The 20,479-nt window shown below is 39.4% G+C and overlaps 1 long non-coding RNA gene across 1 annotated transcript; it reads left to right on the top strand.

The window, feature by feature from the left end:
* Window positions 1–1,967: 1,967 nt before the first annotated feature.
* On the top strand, window positions 1,968–19,235 carry LOC137618778 (uncharacterized). The gene is made up of 3 exons (XR_011039837.1): window positions 1,968–2,058; window positions 8,236–8,485; window positions 18,889–19,235. It is a non-coding gene; the product is annotated as an uncharacterized lncRNA (long non-coding RNA).
* The last annotated feature ends 1,244 nt before the right edge of the window (window positions 19,236–20,479 follow it).

The raw sequence follows: 20,479 nt of genomic DNA, 5'->3' as shown, positions 1-20,479 counted from the left end.
AAAAAAGTTACCCTTTTTTTCTCATTTCAGATCTTCACCTCCATGGGTCTGACTTCATCCAAAATACACCAAGATGTGTCCTAAACATTCAAGAATCAATTCCTAAAAGGATTTGTGTATATATGTATAAACTTTTTTTTTATGAATTTTTATGTCAGGTCTTTTTTTTTTCTACTTAATTTTTTAAAATATTTATAATAAATAGTTTTTCTGCAGATGAGTAGTATTTATCTTTACAGTTGTTTTAAGCATTCATTGAAGTTTTTTTTGGCAAAAGAAAAAAGGAGGTTACTGCAAAAACTGATTTTTCAAGAATTTTTTTTGGCGTCGGGGTCGTTCGCGTCCGAGTATACCCTTAAAGGGGTGTCCGAGGACCGTACCTATCCAGGGTTAAAGCTTAAAGTCAACAATATATTTCAGTCTTATCCTTCATTAAACACAAAGATGAAAATTGCAGATTTAGTCATTAGAATAGAATTATATTTTTGGGGTATTTCGATCCATAATTATTTTTATTGCAATGTGAAAAGATAATCAAGGTGTTTTCCTTAATATATAAAGTAAAAGAAGAACATTCTTCTGTTTCAGATATACCAGACATGTTTTGCAAAATACCTTTAAATTTTAATTATCTAACCAATAACTGAGGTATTCATAACCATTTTTCACAGAAATAATTATAATTTAATAATTTTTCAGGTATATAATGATTAACTTTTATTTTTTTATGGCGAAATTTAAAGTAAATTTTATATTTATATATTAGGCAAGCCTTATAGCCTGAGATTCTAGCTGTTCTATTTAAACGTATTTATTTTTTTTATAATTTTAATAGTATCTTGATACATCAAGACTGTAAGCAAACTAAAATATACATATTATTTAAATATATTAATTTTTGGCAAAAATGTGCAAATATTTTCAAGATATCAAAGGCAATATTTTCATTGTTTACATAAAAAAGTTGCCAGTTACCCTTTATTTTGGCGCTTGAATTATTATTTTTTCTGACAAATATATTGCTTCTTTTGGCAATTTTCTTTATCAAAATTATACTTAAATAAAATTTAAGGTAATTTTACTGAAAATTTCACTGTATTTTATTCATATATCTTTTTTTTTCTTTTTGGTTCACGTGATCTTGCTAACAAAAAAAAAAATCAGCTGATTTAGTGTTACCAGTTAATATTTGCAATGCACCTTCAATATATCACAATCCAAAGACAAACAGAGAATTGTTGGCATAAAATGTTTTTTTTTTTCTAATCTAAAGAGTTAATTACTACATATTTTATAGAAAAAAACATTTAATAAACATAATTTGAAAATTTATACAATAGTTTTATCATCTGTAATAATAGGTATCCAAGCCTAAAATGTATATAAAATCCAAAAGAATTTTGTATTATTATACTAGAAACATGTTAAACTTTAATATTGATATGGTTCAATAATTTTAAATAATATTATTTGAATTTACATATATTTTGTATTTAGTGTCATGGCGTCTGCTTCTAGGGAAATTGTCCCCAAATAAAGAAAACCTGGTGATTTTGGGGACTATTTTTTGGTTATCATTTCGATGCTCAAAGCAAAATTTTACTGTTTATGGCTACAAAAAAAAACTCCTAAAGTATATTACATAACATAATATACATAACACTTTATTTAGACTATGTTGAAGAATGCTAGGGGAAAAGTGGCGCTTAATTTAGGGAAAAATTGTGATTTGGGGACAAGTTTTGGAAACAATTTTGATGCTCAAAGTAAAATTTTATTATTTATGGCTTCAAAAAATTCATAAAGTCAATTAAATAACATAATATAACTAGAAGATATACATAACACTTAGTTTAGACCATGTTGAAGAATGCTAGGGGAAAAAGTTACTCCTAATTTAGGGAAAAGTTGATAGATTCTCGGTTTGTTTAGGGGGGATAATGGGGAATTGGGGATTTCTTATTAACAATATGGCTGACGGACGAAGAGCAGTAGAGTATGACTGCCACAATCAACGAGTTTTATTTAGTTATATTGTGGGTTTTTAGTGAATTTTCTGTAAGTATTAGTGTCATAATCCAAGTTATACAACTTTATTGTTAAGTTAACCTATAATTAGAGGTGGCACATTCAGAAATTATCTGTAAAATGTAGAATAATGTCGAATGTGAACCGGCTTAGATATCTCTGGTGTGCTTCATTCTGTGCCTACATTGAGTAAAGTCATTCATAATCCGGGCTTTTTTAGTGTTCATGCTGTACATAAGTCTAATTACGACCTATTCAGATTAAATTATAGTTTTAGTTTAATATGGGACAAGATTCTAATAGGAAAACCCGCTTTTCTTTAAGTAAATAGCCACAAATAAAACTATTCCCCCACTGTCCCTACCCAACTGACAGGTGGGAGCCGGTCACATGGTTTGGTTGGAGGGAAAACTGGAAAAATCTCCTTATATACTAGTGAAATAAAGGAAAAATTCATTGAAAACAAAATATTAACAATTGGAAAAAGTTTCTTTTGTAATTGATTCTTAATGAAAATTTAAATTTCGGTTTTCCCACTATTGACAGTATGCCGTAAGTTCATCGCTGTATGCATTATTTAAAGGTCTTTGCAGCCTATACATAAGCTTATACCATGCTCTAACCGACTGCCTTTGCCGTTGTTTTATTTGCAATGACATCGATAGGGTGTTGCCCGGCTTAAGGCACCTCCACCTAACCTGATTTAGGTCATAACCCCCCCCCCCTCGCACCTATAGCATATCAAAACAGAATACGGTTAAACTTCGTTAGAATCCCACCCAACACGGAGTACGTGCAAGGCTATGTCTGTTGCAAATGTTGTATAGAGTCCTTTCAATATACGTCATCAAACTCCCGTCCGCCATCTTGGAGGACAAACAAAGACGCGTTCAGTGAATAGCTATGGTTGAACTGTTAAATATTTAGCCATCTCAGCACATTCATATTCACACAATGCCCAGTTTTTGCACTATTGTTGGCTGTAGGAATCGAGGACAAAGAGATGACAAGAGTTTCTACCGCATACCGGCAGTTATTCAGAATCAGGACAAAGATACAGAAGAATTATCCTAGCGCAGACGTGACTTGTGGTTGACCAGAATATCACGGGCTGATCTACGTGAATCCTCACTACCCTACGCATGTATCTGTTCTGATCATTTCATATCAGGTCAGTCTCGGCTGGGCCCTAAAAGTATCATTATTCCTGTGTAAACATGCTATATCCGATCGCGTGGGTGACTTCACAAGTATCATCGTCAGTTCAGTGTGTAGTGTGTGTGGGGGGAGGGGGCATCTCAATTTTTAAACATCAAAAGGGGCATCTCAGATTTTCAAAACAAAAATTAAGAGCGCCCATATTGGCTATATTAACAAAGGCTACTTACCTAGGTCTCTATTTCGTCAAGGTGCTCATGCCTACCTATAATTAAGTGTATATTTATATTTATTTTAATTTGTGTATTAAATTGTGCAGACATACAGGCCTATATGATGAATAAACATTGATTATAAATAATAATAATAATAATAATATCTGAAAGCTGGTTTAACCGGAAGGGGTCTTCAGCTTATATATGAAACATCAAAAAAATAATTAAAGTTGCGCATTTAATTGCAAGGAGGCAAAACGATCATCCAAGAGCATTACAATAGAGTTTGTCCATCATATTATGTTTATATGTATATAAGAAATTATAGCATTTGTAACCAAACACAAACACAATGGTTAGGCATGAACTGATAAAGATTTGACATAATAATGCAAAACTTTTACATACATTTTGACAATCCAAAATTATAATACACAAGATTAGGCTAAATGATCAATATTAGCTTTATAATTATAAACACTCTCTTCATTGGTCCAGTGTTTATCTAATTTTGGACTTAAAAGCATTAAAGGGAAAAACAACAAATTCTGGAAGCAGATTATTCAATGGACATAATCCTCAATATTTTGACTGAATGAATTCTTCATCTGGTATGGATCTACTGTAGGCCATCAATTAGATCGAGTTTCTGCTTGTAAAAACGCTTATCATCACCCGACAATTGTTTGACAAAGTCGCTCTCATTGTCCATATTCGCTGTAGCAGCCGCCATGTTTTCGCTTTGTATGTCCTCCAGCATGGCCGCCGGCGTTTCCCAGTGACGTCATTGAAAGGTTCTGTATGTCCTCCAGCATGGCCGCCGGCGTTTCCCAGTGACGTCATTGAAAGGTTCTGTATGTCCTCCAGCATGGCCGCCGGCGTTTCCCAGTGACGTCATTGAAAGGTTCTGTATGTCCTCCAGCATGGCCGCCGGCGTTTCCCAGTGACGTCATTGAAAGGTTCTGTATGTCCTCCAGCATGGCCGCCGGCGTTTCCCAGTGACGTCATTGAAAGGTTCTGTATGTCCTCCAGCATGGCCGCCGGCGTTTCCCAGTGACGTCATTGAAAGGTTCTGTATGTCCTCCAGCATGGCCGCCGGCGTTTCCCAGTGACGTCATTGAAAGGTTCTGTATGTCCTCCAGCATGGCCGCCGGCGTTTCCCAGTGACGTCATTGAAAGGTTCTGTATGTCCTCCAGCATGGCCGCCGGCGTTTCCCAGTGACGTCATTGAAAGGTTCTGTATGTCCTCCAGCATGGCCGCCGGCGTTTCCCAGTGACGTCATTGAAAGGTTCTGTATGTCCTCCAACATGGCCGCCGGCGTTTCCCAGTGACGTCATTGAAAGGTCTCTATTAAAGAAATTTACAAAACTCTCGGGATCCGTCCACACTATGAACTTTAAGGTGACGTCGGAAGCGTAGAAGCAACGAACAAAGTTATGTATAGTTATCTTATTTTGAGCAAATTTACTGAATTAACGAGAGCTGTGCTCGGTGGTGGTTGATATACCATTTCTGCATTCTATACCTTAAAGTTTAAACATGTCCAAGTTTTATAGGTCCCGTGACGCAACTTTAAACTTTTAACGTTTTGAGTTGTATACACAACTCTCCTCTGCAGCCTTTGGGATGTAAGGGCCGAGGTTTACAGATTTGTAGCAATTTTAAACAAGTCAATAAAATCTCTCCTCTTAGGGGTTTAATTATAGTCCTGGTCAGAACAACATTTTCTGATAATCAAATGTTTTTCATATATGAAAACACCCGTTTTATTTGAAAATTATTCATTTTTTGGAGCAAATGAATAGTAATTGTGAGAAGCCCTAAAGTCAATTTCTTTTAGTGGCGCATATTTGCACCGACTCGCAGGTGTTTCCCTATTAGCTCGGAAAAGTTTCCTGATCGCTGATTGGTTGGACAAGATAATTCTAACCAATCAGCGATCAGGAAACTTTTCCAAGCTTAAAGGACACCGTTGCAAGTCGGTGCAAATCTGCCTTGCTAAAAGAAATGGACTATAGTGTGTCTGCCGATAAGGGGACACCGGAAATCCTTTTGATTACTTTAGTGTTGGTTGCGCGATGAGCTTATGTTTTTTAATGTATTCGCATGTGATTTATGAAATCTAGTTCTGATTGACTTTTCATCTCTAACATTTTCTTGTCTTTGCGCCAAATTTTCTTACTTTTTACTTCTCAGTCTAGCACTTCAAAAAAAAAATTTTTTTTGCTCATCACTATTTATTTCTCATTACTCTTACACCAATTACTAATTACTAGTCGCCACCACCAGGTTCTCACTGCTCAACTGTCATTGGACGTAAGAATAAAGCCATTTACCAAACTTTTTTTTTTTTTTTCTATAAAACAAGGTTCACTGAACAATGTTCTGTTGTGTGCATGGAGCCTTAATTATCCGTTCAGTACTGTACCTGGTCAAGCCGTTACTACGAAAAGGAATGTAGTTGGCTGGCAGAGATGACGTCAGCAAGATGGCGACGAATATGACGTCATCCGAGTGCCCATAACAGTAACGGAGGAGGGTAACTTTGTAACGGCTCCTCTTATATCTTGCCACTTGTTCCCCCCTCGAAGCGTAAACGCTATGTGGGGTGCAGATAGCTATGTGGCGTGTCAAGAATACGTCCCCTGTTTATTATGCGATATCCTAAAGGACAACCTTGTGGGTACTTGCGCCAGAAGTTAGAATTCTGGAAACCTTTAGTTTAATTCTTTGAGAATATCCACTGTAGTCAAATATACCCTTAGGAAGCTATTAAAGGAACCTTCCATTAGGACGACATGGCTATCTCGCCCAAAAATAGATTTTTCGCTTCGCTTAAAATCCGTTGTATAGTACTCTCAATCAGCTGAGTACATACTTTTCATGAAGTTGTACCATTTAAAAATGTCTCGGATATCAAAACTATATGACAGCAACAAAGAAATAAAGACATTTTTAATTTGTTTTTTAATATTGATATTTTGAAAGTAAACTGCCTTTAATATAGGCCTTACATGATCGTTTTCTTTTGTTCAGTGTCTAAATAACGAGTATTTTTTATGAATGTGATTAATTTTTAAACTACTTTCAGATTTCACATTCATACTTCATTTCAAACCACATTAAAAATTCATCTTCAAACCTTGCTATTAAACTTCACGTGCAAACTTTGCGTTCAAACCTCATTATCAAGTTCACTTTTAAACTTCCCCTTCTTGTTCAAACCTCTTTCAATCTTTACTTTCAAACTTTACATTCAAACCTCTTTCAAACTTAACTTTCAAATTTTAGGATAAAATCTCACTTTCAAACTTCACATTCAAACTTCACATTCAATCCTTACTATCAAACTTCACGTTTAAACTTAAGGTCCAAACTCCACTTCTAAATTTCCCTTCCAAACCTCACTTTCTAACTACATTCAAACCTTACTTTCAAACTTCAATTTCAGACCTCACTTTCAAACTTCCCATTCAAACCTCACTTTCAAGCTTCTCATTCAAACTTCATTTCAAACCACATTCAAATTTCACATTCAATCCTTACTATCAAACTTCACTTTTAAATTTCCCTTCCAAACCTCACTTTCAAATTTTATTCAAACCTAATTTTCAAACTTAAACTTATGTTTATAACCTCACTGTCAAACTTCAATTTAGGTTCAAATCCTACTTTCTAACTTCAACTTCAGGTTCAAACCTCACTGTCAAACTTCATTGTTATGTTCAAACCTTACTTTCAAACTTCAAGTTCAAACCTCACTGTCAAACTTCAATGTCAGGTTCAAATCTTACATTCAAACTTGAACTTCAGGTTCAAACCTCAGTGTCAAACTTTAATGTCAGGTTCAAACCTTACTTTCAAACTTCAAGTTCAGGTTCAAACCTCACTGTCAAACTTCAACTTCAGGTTCAAACCTCACTGTCAAACTTCAACTTCAGGTTCAAACCTCACTGTCAAACTTCAACTTCAGGGTTGAACCTCTGTCAAACTTCAACTTCAGGTTCAAACCTCACTGTCAAACTTCAATGTCAGGTTCAAATCTTTCAAACTTAAACTTCAGGTTCAAACCTCACTGTCAAACGTCAACTAAAGGCTCAAACCTTACTTTCAAACTTCAATGTCAGCTTCAAACCTTACTTTCAAACTTCACTGTCAAACTTTAATGTCAGCTTCAAACTTTACTTTCAAACTTCACTGTCAAACTTCAATGTCAGGTTCAAATCTTACTTTCAAACTTCAACTTCAAACTTCACTGTCAAAATTAAATGTCAGGAAACTTCAACTTCAGGTTCAAACCTCACTTTCAAACTTCAACTTCAGGTTTAAACTTCACTGTCAAACTTCAATGTCAGGTTCAAACCTTACTTTCAAACTTAACCTAAAGGTTCAAACCTCACTTTCAAACTTCAACTTCAGGTTCGAACCTCACTGTCAAACTTCAATGTCAGGTTTAACCTTACTGTCAAACTAAAACTTCGGGTTTTAACCTCACTGTCAAACTTCAATGCCAGGTTTAAACCTTACTTTCAAACTTCAACTTCAGGTTCAAACCTTTCTTTCAAACTTCAACTTCAGGTTCAAACCTTACTTTCAAACTTCAACTTCACTTTCAAACTCCAACTTCACTTTCAAACTTCATGTTCAGGCCTCACTTTCAAACTAATATTCAAACTGCACTTTCAAACAAATGTTCAAACTTCACTTCCAAACTTATTAAACTTCCCTTAGAGAATTCACATGTCAAATTTGTTACCGTATTTGATCGTGTTTAGTGAACTGCTCTTTGTAGATTCCGATCGACTGGTTTATTCAATATTTTTTATTCACCAGGGCTCAGTGAAATGTTTGTCGAGCAGACCGACAATTCAAGCCGAGACAGGGTAAGGGAGCTGTTTCCAATGGCCTCGGGTCACTTAGCAGCTTGGTCTCCTACGCCTGAACCCCTGCCCAACACATTGATGTCCCGGCAATGCCTGATGCTACACCTCTCCCCGTCTTGACAGGGTAACCTCCTAAAAATGCTGCTCGACCGTGAATTGAATGTCGTATCTTCTGTCCGGACTCTTGCCAGCGTCAGTGTGTGAGTATCGTTTGGTCTCCGGCTCTGATTAACTTCTCATGTGAGATATGAACTTTGTATCTATACATTATTGTAGTCATATTGTAGTCATAATTAAAAACTACTCGTACAGAAGATTTATATTATATGATAGAAGCCCTTCAAAATTATTTTTCTAGAAGCCCCATGGATATTACAGTTTCAACCAAATTTGTTTAGCTATTTTTTATGTATATATTTTTGAGATGATTCATATGGCAAAATTATTTGAATCTTCCGCAGATTAATGGTTATGGAAATGTTTGCCAATGAAGTTTGTATAGTTGATAAATAACTCCGAAATACTAGCCCATGGGGCTAACGCACGTAGCGAAACACGGTCTACTTGCCGAATATAGGAACAGATTTATGATTACTCACGAGCAAAGCGAACATATGGCAGGGCAAAAACAAATAAACAACCTCAATTAAGTAAAGAGGTCTTATGAAATCATTTTGTTTGAAGACTGCCGTGATTGACTCAACTCCATAGAAAATGGGATGGAAAAGCACGTTTTCTGTGTCCGGAAGTCTTGTAAACAAAAGCTCCAGTGTTATGACCGTGTTTCATTACTTTTATTCAATTTTGATTACGAGTTATTTTTAATACGATGATTGGTGTGTGTAGGTTAGACAGCTTCACTTATTTTACCCGTTTTCTGTATTCTCCCACCCAAAAACCCTGATTTCTCACAGTGGAACCTGATTATTGTAAAGGGGGTTCCTGTATCTTTAAATTTGATTCATTGCAGTAACAATGGTAGAGGTCAGATTTGTTGAAAACACACTAAGCTAGAAAAAAAATGTTTTCATACCGGATATCCGAATTTGGTTTAAACTTAAATTTTTCAATATTAAACTTACCCGATAATCATGTAGCTGTCAACTCCGTTGCCCGACAGAATTCTACGGAAGGGATACGCCAGCGATCGCTATACAAGAGGGGGGTGTACTCACAAGCGCCACCTGTGGCCAGGTACTGCAGTACTTCTTGTTGACACCACTTCAATTTTTCCTCTGTCGTGCTTCCGGCAAGACGTTCATGGATACGCTTATAATTTTGGAGTCTTGTTCACGGTTTTTGGTGAAGTATTGCTCTAAGATTTCAGCTTTCGCTATTCAGGAAGTTTTATTATTAACTTAGCTAACTTTTGGAATTAATTTGATTAATTATGGTGACGAAGAGAGTATGAACTCTCTTTCACCTTTAAATGGCCGACCCTTCCCTTAGACGGAAGTGTTGGTGTCTAAGAGAGTATAGACTCTCTTTCTTAATTTTGCTTAACAAAAGTTATAGATTTATTTTATATCTCTCCGCCTTTTATAGGCCTCTTCGATTAACTTCCTTTTATTATAAACTTATTAAAATTAATTTTTATATTTGTTTATATTCGACCTTTCCTAATAGTAGGCGGTCTGTTCTTGGTACCGAAGTTAATTAACATTGAGCCCGTCATTTCGGTTTTACCTGTTAACATATTATGCTATTTTAATGTTTTTGAAAGAATTTCTTTGATAGTCTCGTACTGTTTTCAAAGTTGAACTAACGTTTTGTTTTGTCTCTGCAGTTGTTGACGTTCAGAACGTTCAACTTGCGCTCTATCGTTACGATAGAGAGAGAATTTTCACGGTGTCACGTTGCAGTAAGAGTAACCGTGTCTAGCGTTTTGTTCATTCTTTCTTAACTTAATGGTTTTAATTCTAATAAAGGAACTTTTCATTTTGGGAAATATTTTCCTTTAACAATAATATGTTTTAACGATATATATGATTGGGCTCTTCTCTCAGGTTCTAAGTCAAGAGAGAGAGAGAGAGAGAGAGAGAGATAGAGACGGAGGGAGAAAGAGGAGGATAAACGTTTCGTTCAAGCGAGTAACGTTGTTATCGTTTTTGCTCTTCTCCCTAGTCTCTTTAGGGGAAGAAGGTAAACGTTTCTAGAGTTTTTTCTTGTTCTCAAGCTTTATGCGGTGAGAGATTTTAAACGTAGTTTATTTGATCTAGTGTTTAGTCTCTTTCCAGCCACTGAATTATTTATCTTTCATTAGATTTTTCTGTTACATTGTAATTCTGTTTTCGCAATTACTAACTTTTGAGAAAAGATAGAATTGCGTGTTTCAGGTACAAACCACTTAAAGTTTCGAGTTCAGTGAAATAAGTGCAAACAGAAAATCAAAAGTGATAAGTGATTAGCGCAAAGTGTGTCAGTGTTGTGCGTGAGGGTACTTCTGTGCGTGCCAGTCGTCCTCCCAGTCCGGGACCTCTTGCAAGCTCCCAAGCCCAGGGGAGAAGCAATGTCGAAGGGCAAAAGGGTTCGGCAGGCCTTGATCGGCGCACAGAAGTATCCTCGGTGGTTGCGGGCGTGTCTTACAGAGACCGTCACTCCCACCCGCAGACGATTGAGCCCTTATTTTGCTCGTCTGCAGAAGAAATTTCGGGGAGAAAACGCTGGTCTCAGGTCTCAAGACCTCTTAAACGTAAAGTCCAGACCTATGCCAGACGTACGAAGTTAGAGTTCAACAACCCGGATGCAGTCATTGGGTTAGCTCTGACTCTCCTCAGTCATCAGGTGACTGCACACCTCCTAAGAGAGGTAAGGCGATGCCTCAACAGACCTCATCTTCTATTAAGGCTTTGCCTCAACAGACCTTATCGTCTGTTGATCCCAAGACGACTTTGCTGCAGTCCATGCAGTCGCAGCTTGCGGTCTTAATGCGTGAGTTTCAGGCTGAGAAGGTTACACCTCCTCCTGCGAACGCTCCGCCTCTCCGCAGTCCAGTCTGCCAGGCGTACGAAGTTGAGGTTCCTCAGGCTACCTTACCGTGTTCTGAGTTGCCAGTTACCAGCGGTGTGCAGCAACCTCCGCCTCCTCCTGCGAGAGCTCCGCCTCACCGCAGTCCAGTCTGCCAGGCGTACGAAGTTGAGGTTCCTCAGGCTACCTTACCGCGTTCTGAGTTGCCAGTTACCAGCGTTGTGCAGCAACCTTAACCTTCCTTAAGGCAACCTCAGCAATGGGAGCAGGAGTCTTATGCCTTACTTCCTCCGCTTCCGCTTGCGGTTCCACCAGCGAGGCAACAATCTCTTGAGGTACGACAACCTCTTCCATCAATGAGGCAGCCACCTCAGCACTCGCTGCAGCGACCTAAACCCTCCTCAAGGCAAGAGTCTCAACTCCTTAGGCTAGCACCTCAGGAACCTCAACTCGCGAGACAAGAACTGCGTTCTGCGCAGCCGCTACCTCAACTCTCGCAGCTCACACCTCAGGAACCTTAACTCGTTCCTCAGGAACCTGCTACTGCGCATCCGCAACCCTTACAGCAAGCGCAACTCTTGAGGCAGCAACCTCATGCTATGAGTCAGCCACCTCAACGCATGCATCTGCCTTTTTTTTCCTCAACTTGAGCTTCTTCCCATTCAACTTGGGAATAACAAATGACAATAATAACACCTCATTACTTTCATAACTTGCATTTGTAATCATATACATGTATGCCTACACAAACATTATGATAATGGAGGTTATTTGTATTACTTATATAAAAATATATATGTATTCCTTGCAATATATTTTTAACAAATCGCAAAAGATGGCAAAAATATCTTCTAAACAAATGAATCATGAGTTATGAATGTAAGGTAATATTATGTTGATATTAAACCCCATGCAAGCATGCATGAAGTAATGCAGTGTTGCCAACAGGGCGAGTTTCCCTTTCCTGAGGTGAAGTAGATTATAGTACATTTAGTGTAGCTTAATTCTACGATTATCATGCCGGCTATCAAATTCATCAACAAAACAGTCTAAATCAATTCCCTCGGCACGTGCACTTTCAATGGACGGTAATGCGATATTACTCACTCTAGCACTGGTCATGGAATTTCTGAGAAATGTTACACGCCATGCAACACGCTCTGCTTACCTTACAGCATGCTCTGCATACAGCATGCTCTGCATACAGCATGCTCTGCATACAACATGCTCTGCATACCTTACCGCATGCTTCTCAGTCACACATCTTTGGTTGTTGCCAACTCACTAGACTGTCAAGCAGTTTCATAACGTTGCCTTCTAGTCTGCTGCTTTTGCACCAGTGAAACCCTCACTGAGAGAACTTAGCTTTTCTCGGATATGGTCCCTGTAGATGAGAAAGTGCTTTTCTCCCTCCTTCTGATATTCCCTTGAGGACTCTGTCATTTGGAGAGGAGCCTTTAGCTGCGTAGCCTCCTATGGACTTTTATTTAAGCATAACATGCTCCCAGGGAAGGTAATGGTTCCACTTCAGTCGCTAACCCCGTCTGTTACCACACCTGCTCCCATAGACCTTGAGCTGTGTTGCAAGACATGCAGTCCAAGCTTAGTCCTTGTTAGAGGATTTTTTTGTTTACGGAGTCAGTGTGTCACTGGGAAGACGTTCAACAACCAGCTGAAGTGACTTGTTGTGACGCAGTGCGGCAACCTCAGCAACCCGATAAGGAGTTGTCTGTACGACCCAGACAGTCTAGACAGCTTCGGGTTGTCACTGTACTTCCTCGCTTCCCCATGGTTGACAGTTCACAGACTGTGCAGCAGTACCATGATCTTGTGTCCGGCTCCGTCAGACGACTAGCTTTTAAGAGCTCCCACAAGTCGTCGCTGTCTGGAGATTCTCAGATGGACTATGGATCTGACCAAGGAACTGGGCCTCCTGGTCAATTTTGAGGAGTCTCGGCTCGTCCCATCCCAGACCATTGTCTCCCTGGGTATGGATCTTCAGAGTCGAGCTTTTCGGGCTTTTCCGTCGGCCCCAAGGATCTTCCAAGCCCTTGCTGAGAAGGAACCGATGCTCAGTCAGGTAGTGGATGAGTCTAACAGGGACACTTTCATCGCTGGCCCTGTTCATCGTGTTAGGGAGACTCCACCTCCCCCCCTTCAGTATCATCTAGCTGCTCACTGGATAAAGGACATGACGCTAGAGACGGTCTCAGTTCCTGTTTCCGAAGATAGGAGGTCTTCTCTCGCGTGGTGTAAGAACAGCTTTCTTCTCAAGGAAGTCTATCTTTGGCTGTTCAGAAACCCGACCGCCTTCTCCTCTCGGACGCATCAGACACGGGCTGGGGTGCGACTTTGGACGGACAGGAATGCTCGGGAACATGGAATCAGGAACAAAGGACACTTCACATCAATTGCAAGGAGTTGTTGGCGGTTCTTCTGGCCTTGATAAACTTCAAGTCCCTCCAGCTTAACAAAGTGGTGGAGGTGGACTCTGACAACACCACAGCCCTGGCTTACATCTTCAAGCAGGGAGGGACTCTTTCGTGAAGTTGTTCTAGATCGCAAGGGACCTCCTCATCTGGTCTAAAGATCGAAAGCTCACGCTGGTAACGAGGTTCATTCAGGGCGGTATGAATGTCATGGCAGATCACCTCAGCCGGAAGGGTCAGGTCATCCCCACAGAGTGGACCCTTCACAAGAATGTTTGCAGCAGACTTTGGGCCCTGTGGGGTCAGCCAACCATAGATCTGTTCGCTACCTCGATAACCTAGAGACTCCTGTTGTTTTGTTCTCCGATTCCAGACCCAGCAGCAGTTCACGTGGATGCTTTTCTGCTGGATTGGTTCCATCTCGACCTGTATGCATTCCCGCCGTTCAAGATTGTCAACAGGGTACTTCAGAAGTTCTCCTCTCGCAAAGGGACACGGCTGACGTTGGTTGGCTCCGCTCTGGCCCGCGAGAGAATGGTTCTTAGAGGTACTGCAATGGCTGGTCGACATTCCCAGGACTCTTCCTCTAGGAGTGAACCTTCTACGTCTACCTTACGTAAAGAAGGTACACCCAAACCTCCACGCTCTTCGTCTGACTGCCTTCAGACTTTCGAAAGACTCTCAAGAGCTAGGGGCTTTTCGAAGGAGGCAGCCAGAGCGATTGCCAAAGCAAGGAGAACATCCACTCTCAGAATCTATCAGTCTCAAGGGGAAGTCTTCCGTAGCTGGTACAAGACCAATGCAGTTTCCTCAACCAGTACCACTGTAACCCAGATTGCTGACTTCCTGTTATATCTAAGGAAAGTAAGATCCCTTTCAGCTCCTACGATCAAGGGTTACAGAAGTATGTTGGCAGCGGTTTTCCGCCACAGAGGCTTGGATCTTTCCACCAACAAAGATCTACAGGACCTCCCTAGGTCTTTTGAGACCTCAAAGGAACGTCGGTTGTCCACTCCAGGCTGGAATCTAGACGTGGTCCTAAGGTTCCTTATGTCATCAAGATTTAAACCTCTCCAATCAGCCTCTTTTTAGGACCTCACATTAAAAACTCTTTTCCTCGTGTGCTTGACAACAGCTAAAAGAGTAAGTGAGATCTACACCTTCAGCAGGATCATTGTTTTCACATCTGAAACGGCTACATGTTCCTTGCAGCTCGGTTTTTGCTAAACGAGCTTCCTTCACGTCCTTGGCCTAAGTCGTTCGAGATCCCAAGCCTGTCCAACTTGGTGGGGAATGAACTGGAGAGAGTACTTTGCCCAGTTAGAGCTCTTAGGTACTATCTAAAAAGGTCTTAACCTTTACGAGGACAATCAGAAGCCTTATGGTGTGCTATCAAGAAACCTTCTTTTCCAAGTTCTAAGAACTCAGTTTCTTACTATTCAGGCTTCTGATTAGAGAAGCACATTCTCATCTGAAGGAAGAAGACCTTGCTTTGCTGAAGGTAAGGACACATGAAGTGAGAGCTGTGGCTACTTAAGTGGCCTTCAAACAGAGCCATTCTCTGCAGAGTGTTATGGATGCAACCTATTGGAGAAGCAAGTCAGTGTTCGCATCATTCTATCTCAAAGATGTCCAGTCTCTTTACGAGTACTGCTACACCCTGGGACCATTCGTAGCAACGAATGCAGTAGTAGGCGAGGGCTCAGCCACTACATTCCCATAATCCCATAACCTTTTAACCTTTCTCTTGAATACTTTTTATGGGTTGTACGGTCGGCTAAGAAGCCTTCCACATCCTTGTTGATTTGGCGGGTGGTCAATTCTTTCTTGAGAAGCGCCGAGGTTAAAGGTTGTGATGAGGTCCTTTAGTATGGGTTGCAGCCCTTGATACTTCAGCACCTTAGAGTTGTTCAGCCTCCTAAGAGGAACGCTGCGCTCAGTAAGGAAGACGAACTTATTTAAGGCAGAGTAATGGCTCAAGTCGACTTCCTTACCAGGTACTTGTAATTTCATTGTTATTTTGAATAACTGATAATATGAAATACGGGATACTTAGCTTCTTGATATACATGTACACTGGTTTTCACCCACCTCCCTGGGTGTGAATCAGCTACATGATTATCGGGTAAGTTTAATATTGAAAAATGTTATTTTCATTAGTAAAATAAATTTTTGAATATACTTACCCGATAATCATGATTTAATTGACCCACCCTTCCTCCCCATAGAACCAGTGGACCGAGGAAAAATTGAAGTGGTGTCAACAAGAAGTACTGCAGTACCTGGCCACAGGTGGCGCTTGTGAGTACACCCCCCTCTTGTATAGCGATCGCTGGCGTATCCCTTCCGTAGAATTCTGTCGGGCAACGGAGTTGACAGCTACATGATTATCGGGTAAGTATATTCAAAAATTTATTTTACTAATGAAAATAACATTTTACCGCCTCATTTGGCCCTACGCAAAGACAAAGCCTCGTCATCAATACGGGTTACACTTTGTTGTTGTTTTGCTATGACCAAAATTAAATAAAGTTTGGTCTGACAAACTTTGTATGGTTGCCCTCTGTTCCCACTTGCACTGGGTAGTGTGTAGGATCCTGCAGCTCAAAACGGACGTCTGCACGACAACTGTACACGCTGTGCTGTAGTGCTTTTCTTTTTCAGTTCTTGTGATCATGAGTACTTCTCAAGTATGTATGAGAACCTGCCCTGGCCCTGAAGGTCATCCATGTGGTACCTTCATGAATCTAATGGTGGTAGATGCGCATCCTTCATGTCGAGGGAAGAGGTGTTCCATGACATTCATCTGTGAGATTTGTTGGGAGCCATCATAATCCTAATGGGAGAAATTCAACAGCCATCATAAGAAGAAAGCAAAACGGATTGTTCCTCAAACGGATACAGAGAAGTATAAACCTATTATGGGTCAAGCTGGGTCATGCGCTCCGCCTGAACTGGCTACCCACACTCGTTGATCCATGACTGAGTTTTCCCAGATGCCAAGACCATCCAACTTTGGCTCAAGTTAAAGTTTGGAACATGTGCCTGCTCAAATCCATTCTCAGCACTCAAACATTTGAGATGCTACCTGTCTCTTGAGGTTATTGGCAAGGATTCTCTCCAACCAAGGACAGGCATTCTATCACTCCGTTTTGTCCACGGGTTGTCTGGTCAATCTCCTGGGGGAGGAGGAATTCTTCGATTGGAGCTCATGCATCTGCCGCCTATTTTCTATTCTTACATGAACAAGCTCTTGCACTATTGCACTACCAGTAGTATTAAGGGTCACTGCCCTTCTTTCCTCTTCCTGGCCATTTGACTTTTCTCTCTTTAGGAGATTAAGAAGTAGTAATAAATAATTTGCAAGTGTTTTCAGAGACATTTTCAATTAAAAGATGTGGTTTATGAGGGTTAAATGTCCATAACCTACTGACAATGATACTTTGGGTTTTAATAGGATATAATTTTATCCATCTTAATATAAAATTATGAAAGACCTACCTAAAGAGAAGGAAGAAATCACCGAAGCACAGATTGAAGCCTCTCACAAGACATTGACTGATCCCCCTGCAGGGTGTTGTGGGAGGAGTAGTACTGTACCAATACTCACGTTCCCGTTACCACACTAGGCCTTGAAAAACACTGAACACGAGAGGTTTGCAGCTGTAATCGTCTCTCTCATGTCTCCAAACATATCTAAGACACTTCTACAGACTCCATCATCACTGTCCATCGATTCACTAATGTCAGTGCTGACAACAGGGATCCGATGTAAGACTCGGACACTTGGGTACTTTGTTCTTGCGCCCAGAATCTCTTTCCATAGAAACCATTTCCATGATCAGCTGAGGATCCTCTTATTTGATCTTTGGTTGGGTGCAATCATATACCTTGCATCAACTCGGAGCTGGACGTTCCCAAAGAGGCAGAAACAAGGGGTGGTACCCAATCAACATTCGTAATTCCTGGAGACTTCTCTTTAAATGTATTGTAGCGGCTTGGAGTCAGTCTGCGTTCAATACCTGGCCACAGCCTGCTAACCACTACAGTGTGAGAAGTATTCTTCCTGGTAGTAGACTACAGTACTTGCTTCCCGTCATCCTCTTGAACAGGAAGAAGATTGGTCGCGAGCCCCGGACGAATTTCCCCTCAAAAGAGTTGATTGTAAAGACCTGGAGACACATCTAAAAGACTTTCAGTGCATTCCTCTTTCTTGTGTTTCTTCGGGATATACAAGCTTATTGGCAAGATGGCTTTTATGACAGAATGATAATTGCCTTTGTCCTGTTTGGGCACTATGCTTTGAATCACACAAAATGCAGGCGAGCCTCACGACAGGGTAACTTTTCTTAGTAGATAAGGTGGAGATGGATGGAATGTACGCAGCCCATTTCTTGAAAATAATCCCACATTTAGACACCATACCCTTATGAATATAGGTTCTTACATGACCACCTTGTAGGGAGGGACCTTGCCTGACAACCTGCCACATCTTCATGCTGGGGGAAATTTATTGTCTTTTTTACTGTTATTAATAAAAATCTTATAGTTCACCACAAGTTCATGAGTGAAATAGGCAGTCTCTAATAGACCTTACAATTCGTGGGGGTAAAGTAACAAAAGTATTCAGTGTTATTCATAACAGCAAATTACACTAATTAATGACTTATAACTCTCTCTCTCTCTCTCTCTCTCTCTCTCTCTCTCTCTCTCTCTCTCTCTCTCTCTCTCTGGGTCAACATATCTTGTTTCATCCAGTATAAATCTGAAAGATATTCCTAAATCTTATCAGCCGAGATATGTGATTGTGTGATCTTCAGAAGACTCTGTCAAGTAAAAGTTCAAACTTGCAGCGATTGTTTTCATGTTGAAGAGGCTGACGTGTGTCTTTTTATAGTTTATATATCATGTGAAAGATCTATTTTAGTATCAGTACTGTTATTAAAGTGTTTTATTTTAATTATTCGTTATTTCTTTTGTATTTTATTTCCTTATTTCCTTTCCTCACTGGGCTATTTTACCCTGTTATGGTCCCTTGGCCTTTAGCATCGCTTTTCCAAGTAGGGATGTTGCTTACCTTGTAATAATAATAATAAACTTTGGTGATTTTGTGTAAACACTTCAATATCACAAGAACTTTTACATTGTTGTATAGTCATTATGTACAATAACTTTGTAATAGATTTTTATAATCTTGTATTTTTCAGGGGCGCTTGCTTGTCTGTTACTTGAAGGAGCCACATTATTCCCTGTTCATCATCACCTTAACAGGAAGAAAATCCCCTCATAGCTACTACTTCACCTACAGCCCAAGTTTTCAAGTTTCACTACCAAGTAAACAACCAAGACGCTACGACTGAATGAATCGACCAACATTCTGTGCCCTAACGCATTGTAAACAGCCCTCTGCCTTTTGAACTAAATCTGCTCCTCTTAGGAAAGACACACCAAGCAGTAGTAAAAATGCCTATATTGACCAGTCCAGTGTCTTATGGGTTGGGACAAATGACAATTTTACGGTAATATTGATCTGGTTACTTTAAATCACAATTATTTTATAAGGAAATTCTATGTTCATTAAGATGGCATATTTTTTGAATACTTTGTCTAGCACTTTTATAAGTGAATGACCTTTTCAAGGCTTAGATTTTCAAACTTTATTTCAAGAAAGCTTTCTCTAATTGTTTTATGTCATTGAAAAGTTTTCAACTTGTTTTGCTAAGGAAAATGTGAATCTTTTAACAAAACGTGGGTTGTAGCATCCTTTTCTATGCCCCTAACATCTGTAATGCTTTCCATCTTCTATTTTATTTCTTCTTCAGTCACAACTTTTGGGCCACCAACTTTGATTTGTTCAAGTTGTATTTCCACATTTGTAAGCAAATCCTTTTGTTCGCCCATAGGAAAGTATAGAGATGAGAGTTGATGTTATGGTCAAGCTTGAAGATAATGATTATAGATAAAACAGTAAAAACACTTGATTAAAAATTATAAACAGCAAGGTAAACATTGTAGATATGTCAAGATACAAGAGTGAAGTGCTCTTGTAAGTTACTGTTCTGTTTTTGTGAATATTTAGTTGAAAAGAATTATGATGTCAGGTATCCGACATCAATGAATTGCTCAGACAGTTGACTCTCTGTGTTGAGCATTAATTAAAGTTTGAAGCAATATGTCAGATATGTTGGACAGCTAACTGAACGTTGACTGAACGGTACGGATCAGAAATTAGGAGGAGAAAGGCTTCGCAGTTTGGGTCATCCAAGGGTTACTACTGAGAAATTTTATAATGCATACAGTTCTCTTTACAAGGGCAATTATAGGCAATATTTTATGGGGAGGTTTATAATTTACAATATACACCGAGTCCCTACAGTGTGTTGATATTGCTGACACTATAAAGCTTAAGAGAATGAGGTACTTAAGACATCTTCATAAAAACTCGACTTCAGACTAGATTATGTTAAAAGCATTTATATCCCCAACACATCAACATCATATTTTGTTTGAAACTCCGTTTGGTCACGTTTCTTGTCTTATGGGTATTTTCAATGTCCATGATTTAATTCGTTGTGGTCACATATTTTCTCATAAATGGTTTTTCTTGAAACTTTCTATAATTTTCAGTCAAAGGCTTAGAAATCTTAAAAGAAAGCACGCATACTCGATGACAACAGCTTTTTTTTGTCGGAAAAAGACAAAATCCCCTTTTGAAATTAATATATATTTCATATATAGATAGATACATTTTTTCTGCAGAATTACCCGCCCATTTAATGGTTCACTCCAAGTTTTTTC

The sequence above is a fragment of the Palaemon carinicauda genome, chromosome 25, assembly GCF_036898095.1.
Source record: "Palaemon carinicauda isolate YSFRI2023 chromosome 25, ASM3689809v2, whole genome shotgun sequence".
NCBI lineage: Eukaryota > Metazoa > Arthropoda > Malacostraca > Decapoda > Palaemonidae > Palaemon > Palaemon carinicauda.
This window is presented reverse-complemented; position numbering and strand designations above follow the sequence as displayed.